Source organism: Toxotes jaculatrix, chromosome 15 (genome assembly GCF_017976425.1).
Source record: "Toxotes jaculatrix isolate fToxJac2 chromosome 15, fToxJac2.pri, whole genome shotgun sequence".
In the NCBI taxonomy this organism is placed as follows: domain Eukaryota; kingdom Metazoa; phylum Chordata; class Actinopteri; family Toxotidae; genus Toxotes; species Toxotes jaculatrix.
This window is the reverse complement of record NC_054408.1, coordinates 10,014,288-10,020,724: the sequence shown is the minus strand read 5'-3', so window position 1 is coordinate 10,020,724 and position 6,437 is coordinate 10,014,288.

Sequence of the window (6,437 nt, the reverse complement as noted above, 5' to 3'; positions counted from 1 at the left end):
GGGCTGATTTTAGCTGAGAGGATAATTAAACGCTATTATCACAATGGGCCAGTAACACAGCCAGCTTGTACATAGAGAAGCCAGCCCTCCCATGTTTGCTTCACTAAAAGGAGGGAGGAAGGAATGAGGGAGGAGGGAGAGGAGAGGGAAGCAGGAGGAGGAAGAGCAAGAGAAACAGAGAGAGATGGAGGGGCAGAGAGGGAGAGAGATGGTAAAACAGGCAAACAGAATTAGAACGGGAGAGTGAGTGGGAGAGTTTTGTGGCGGGGTGATTGCTCAGTGTTTGGGATTAGCATGACTCTCTCTCTCTCTCCCTCTCACCCACTCTCTCTCTCTCTCTCACTCTCTCGCTCCATATATCGCCCTCTTTCTTTCTCTCCCTCTCCTTCCATAAGCCCTGGGGATGGCACAGCTTTAGTTAAACTGCTCTATTAAACGGCGCCTGCTGAGAAAATCAAATTATAACTTCCTTTAATCAGCGAGTATCAGTGGCCCACACAGGAGCAGCCAGCTCTGACAGCACACACAGAGAGAGCGAGAGCAAGGGAGAGAGAGAGAGAGTAGGAGACTGTGACTGTGAGACCTGAGGGAGGCCGATATGAACCTGTCTCCCGTCTGCTTTGGTTCCCATGGCAACAAGATAGAGTGAGGGTGAATATGGGTTGTGGAATGTCTGCATCTATCGTTTCCTCTCACTAAGCATTCATACACAAAGATAGGAGAGTGGAAGAGAATACGCTCACTGAGTCGGGGTGTCTTCTGTTTGGGAGGCGTTTTGAAAGTACACATTCACGTCCACTGTCACCTATGTCCGCCATCCCCCCTGCGAGACCGGTGCACTGGTGGAAAGTAACAAAGTGCATTTACTCAAGTACTGTACTTCAGTACATTTTTGACGTACTTTGACTTATGCCTGTCTCTGCGACTTTCGTATTAGGCTTCCGCTCCACAACAGTTCAGAGGGAAATGTACTTTCTATGTCACTACATTTATCCAGTGGCTTTAGTCACAAGTTACCTTTCAAATTTAGATGTTACATTTAAAAAATACATATAAGACTATATAAAATATTTTTATAGATTAAACTGTGGTTCCTGAACTTTTTGGCATGTGACCTCTTCCAAAAAAAATTAAAAAAAGAAGCAGTGTTTACTTGGGGCCCCTTGTCATGTCTCCAACCCTTTCTCTTAGAAATTACCTTTATATAATACCAAATTGTTTTCTCGCTTAACTTATGCTGCCTCGATGTTCACAGGCAACCTTTTGTGTTTGAGTGAATGAGGCACTATATTTGTGAACCACACCAGAGTCACAGGGAGGTGGTTGGGGTGGATGGCGAGCATAAAAAGAGCAGGACTGTGACGCCAGCGATTGGGACTCGCATGCTGGATCCCATCTGTGGTTTGATTGAGGCAATAAAAGCACTTTAGTTGAGATCAGGGAAATATCATGATTTTGTTTAAATGTTCACAGTGTTGTGTCTTGAGATTCAAGTCACTGTGAACTTTTTATGTATTGAACTAGACCATCATCTTTCCCCAACCTATGTGTGTGCCTAAATATAGCCATATATAAATTTAGTGATGCTGTAGTCACATTTTACTTCAGTATCAACATTTTTGCAACTTACTAGATATATTAAACAAGATCATTTCTTCATTATGTTAATAAAGAATGTAATCTGGTCGGCATTGCGTTTCCATTAAAAAGTCGTATCTTGGACAGGGCTGCATGTTTCTGCAGAGATGTCTATGAGTTATTAACGGATCCACCAAAGAGACATTTCCTCCCAAACTTCTCAAATTATTTAATTTAAGTAAGGCCCAAAGTGCCCCCCCCTCCTCCACCCCACCCCACCACACAGACACACACACACAAAAATATGTGTAACACAACTTTGCTTTCTCCTTTCCTACCACATTAATCATCTCATGACCCCTCAGATGTATCTTGTGACCCAACACTGGGAACCACTGGGCTAAACTACCAAATGGTACATATACAGTGCATTCAGAAAGTATTCAGACCGCTTCACTTTTTGACATGTTATTATGTTGCAGCCTTATGCTGAGCCCGCCCCCCCACTCCCGGCCCTCATCAATCTATACTCAATATCCCATGATGACAAAGTGAAAACAGAATTTTAGAAAGAGCCCAGCCAAACTGAGCAAACACAGGAGAAGGGCCTTGGTAAGAGAGGTGACCGAGAACCCGATGGTAACTGTGGCTGAGCTCTAAAGATCCTGTGTGAGGATGGGAGAAACTTCCAGAAGGACAATCATCAGTGCAGCACTCCACCGATCTGGGCTTTATGGCAGAGTGCCCTGATGGAAACCTCTCCTCAGAGAAAGACACATGAAAGTCACCTAGAGTTGGCAAAAAAAGCACCAAAGTACTCTCAGAATTACTGTTTTTACATTGTTTTATTGGTTCTTTTAAAGAACCCAAATACTTTTTCCACCATTGGACCTGAGCTGAGTTTCTATCACTGTAAAGGCCTCAGCCATATAAGCATAATGGACTCTTGCAATCATAAATCCTTCTCGTTAGTAGGCAATCTAATCGCTCTTGCCTCTGATTAGTCATTAACAGTCCAGTTAGTGAAATGGTGAGACGCAGGTGGGTGGGCAACCGCTTAGATCTCCGGGGTCTGCCTCGACTCGTTAATGATCGGTTAATTAACATTGTTTCAGTCCTCCAGCTTGTTTACACTCACCTGCCATGGGGAAGAGTCAGAAAACACTGCTGCAGGGGACAGTAAACAAGAGGAGGAGGGAAAAAGACGGCTGGGCGAAAAGAAGGAGGGAAGTGAGGTGAATGATGTTGAAACTTGTTACTGAATTAATTGCAGACTTTGTTTGAAACCTAATGCAGAATGAGGTGTGAGGCTGTTCAGAAGAGAGCGGCACTGCTGGAGAAAGTGCGGACGACAGAATTAGAATAGGCCAAGTGGTAGCATCTCAGTGCATCAGCCATCATTAGGGCTCCGCTCGGCAGTGCTTGTCGCTGTTACTCATAGCAACACTACATACCATGATAATAGGCTGACTGACGATTGGTCAGGCTGCCACACTCTGGTAAGTGACCTCACTGCTGTGTGAGTGAGCTCACTGTCTCAGTATTTTGATAACCCAGCCAGTCCTGGTGTTCTTCTCAGCATCGCCAACATACCTGTTCATGAACAACACGACCAGCCTCCGCTGCTATAGGCCAACACAAGAGCCCTGTAAACCTAACCCACCACAGCCCCTAGTTCTCCCCCAGCCACTGGTCTGAGAGTAGCTGTTTGTCTGTTTATAGTATTTTGTTAATGTTCTACATATTCATTTGCCAGAGTAATTGTCTTTATTCATAAAATGTATTGTGCCTCCAACCCATCACCTCATCCTTCCTCTCTGTGTCTACAGTGTATCTCACCAGCATAAGACTGTTTATCGAAGCTTTAAATAATGCAGATGGTAATATGATAAGTGAACAGTCAATGTTGGTGTCCTGCTTAAACACACACTCACACATAGATGATGCATGCACACCCACGCATGCAGGAGGTGGATGGGCGAATGTGCGCGCACACACACACACACACACACACACACACACACACACACACACACACACACACACACACACACACACACACACACACACACACACACACAGCATACACAGTACAATAAATATGATTCCGTTTTTCCATTTGTTTTAAAGTAACATTGGGCAGAATCTGGATTTTGTTTTCCCGTTTCCAAAGTATTCTGCGTTAGTCATGCCAGAGAGTTGCAGTGCTGGAGAGCCAGAACATCGACCTGAAGAGCTTTGCTAGTGTGCATGTCTAATGCAACCCAGTCTGGGAATACTGCCAGTCTACTGTTACTCCACCAGTGGGGTTTATCATACACACATGCACACACCCACACACTTACACATACACACACACACCCAGATCCAGAGAGGGAGGGAGGGAGTGTATATGTGTGTGTGAGAAAGAGAGACAGAAAGCGAGACAGAGCTTTGTGTTGTGTCACTGATCTCTGCTAGCATGCACAAACACGTCCAATGTAGCCACGGCCTGCTTGTCAAAAGTCACAAATATGCAACTCTCATCCCATGATTTTGTGTCCTGTGTACAGTACGTCATCCTACAATGCTCATTGCCGTAAAAGGCTTCAGTGTAGCTGATGCTCAACAGCCATGTACAATAAATGCAGAGAGGCATTTGGTATGTTAACACGAATGACAAGAAAGAACAAAAGATAGAAAGAAAGAAAGAGTCTCAAACTAAATAACTAATTAGGTTCATGTGGACATAAAGTATGTCCACATAAATGTAGATTCCTGTAAGTTCAAACTGATAATGACATTAGAGGGGAAACAAGAAGTCAACTAATCAATTTGTTGATCAACATAAAACAAATTGGGAATACTTTAGATATTGAATTAATTAAGTCATTCTTAGGCAAGAATGACCAAAATTCACAGGCTCTAGCTTCTAAAATGTCAGTATTCCCTGTTTTTTCTTGGTCCTCGATGACTGCAAATTGAATATCTTTGGATTTTGCACTGACAAAACAAGCTTTTTAAATATGACAATTTGAGCCTTGGGAAATTGCAATGGACATTTAACACTGTTTTCTGAAGTTTTATAGACCAAATGATTGATCAAAAGAAAACGGTTGGCATGTTTAGTCAATAATGGAAAATACTAGTTAGTTGCATATCTAAATGATCCATGGCCCTGTTGCTAACTCAAATCCAGTGGCAAAAGTCCTCTAAACTGTTGTATACACATAAAACTGTGCTCTCATCCTCCAGACTGTTCTCAGTTTGTAAAAACAACTTCACTTTGAGGGTCTAAATCAGCTATCACTGAGAGAGAAGTACAGGAAAACACACACACACACATGCACGCACACAAACACACACACACAATCAGGCCAGCTAATAATGTGCACACTTAAACACCAATTCATTCAAACCCCAGTTGTCCTGATTATACATTTGGGCTAGATTTGAAATGTATCTTGATTAAATATTGAGAAGGACCACTCTCACATTGCATGTCCTTAATGTTTCACTCTTCCTCTGAGGCATGTGATATTCACTCTCTGAGAAGTGTTTGTATGTTTGTGTGTGTGTGTGTGTGTGTGTGTGTGTGTGTGTGTGTGTGTGTGTGTGTGTGTGTGTGTGTGTGCGTGTGTGCGCGTGTGTGTGTATAGCCAAACATAATTTTAAATATCAAGTGAAATCAATCTATTTTTTAATGTCTTTGCTCATCGTGGACACTATCATACCAACAGTGTACTGAATGACACCAGCTCGAAGAAGACTGAGAAATCCCCCAAGATAATTTTTGTCCTCTTATGTTTTTCCTCTTGCAATATTAAATAAGCAAATAATGTGCATCACCAATGATGACCAACCCCCACTAACATGAACTGGGTGGACAAAATATTGGAAACAGTGTTCAGGACAATGCAATAAAATTCAGTAGCACCACAAACTACAAACTGGAAATCACAAATTCCTAATGTACAAAGGTACATCTTTTAATGAATAAATATTTTGAATAAATATTTTTTTTTCAAAACCTTAAAAATCATTTTGAGACATGTTGAAGACATGAATATACTAAAAGAAAAATATGGAAAGCTCAATGACCTTGTTACAAATTCATACAAACATAATTTTAATTTGAAAAGTGTAACTGCTGGAAATGTCTCTTACGTCACTGAAAAGTCTATTCTTGGTGTAATTGTGCATGTGAAAGTTGTATATTGAACCATAATTTGCAACCAAGCTAGTTTTCTTTATGTCACAAAGAAGCTGGAACTAGAGATAACTGGTGTTTTTGGCTGAAGATTACTTCAAATGACTAACTGATGATCAAAATAATCAGCTGACTAATTAATAAACCAACTACCCAGCTCTTAACACCTGTAATGCTGTTTTAAAATGATTGGACTGATAATAAGAATGGATTATATGAAAATGGGCCCCTGGGCACAAGATAGGTAAAAGGACCCCCATCCCTTAGTGACATCTTTGCAGTCATTTTGTCTCTTTATGGTCGTTTTGAGTCTCTGTGATTGTTTTGCATTTCTCTATCATCTTTTTGCGTCCCTTTATGTCTCTTTGTGGTCCTTTTGAGTCTTAAAGATTGCTTTGCATTCCTCTGAGATTGTTTTGCATCTCTGTAGTCATTTTGAGTCCCTATGTGATCATTTTTCATCTCTCTCTAGTTGTTTTCTGTCTCTTCTTAGTGTCTCTTTGTAGTCATTTTGTGTCTCCTTGTGGTTGTTTTGTGCCTCTTTACCTCTCTATGAGATAGTTCAGCATCTTTTTTTTTTTTTTTTTTTTAGGTCATTTTGTGTCTTATATCTTAGCTCTATTACTTTCAAACAATAAATATTGGCCCAGCCCCCCCCCCCCCCCCCCCC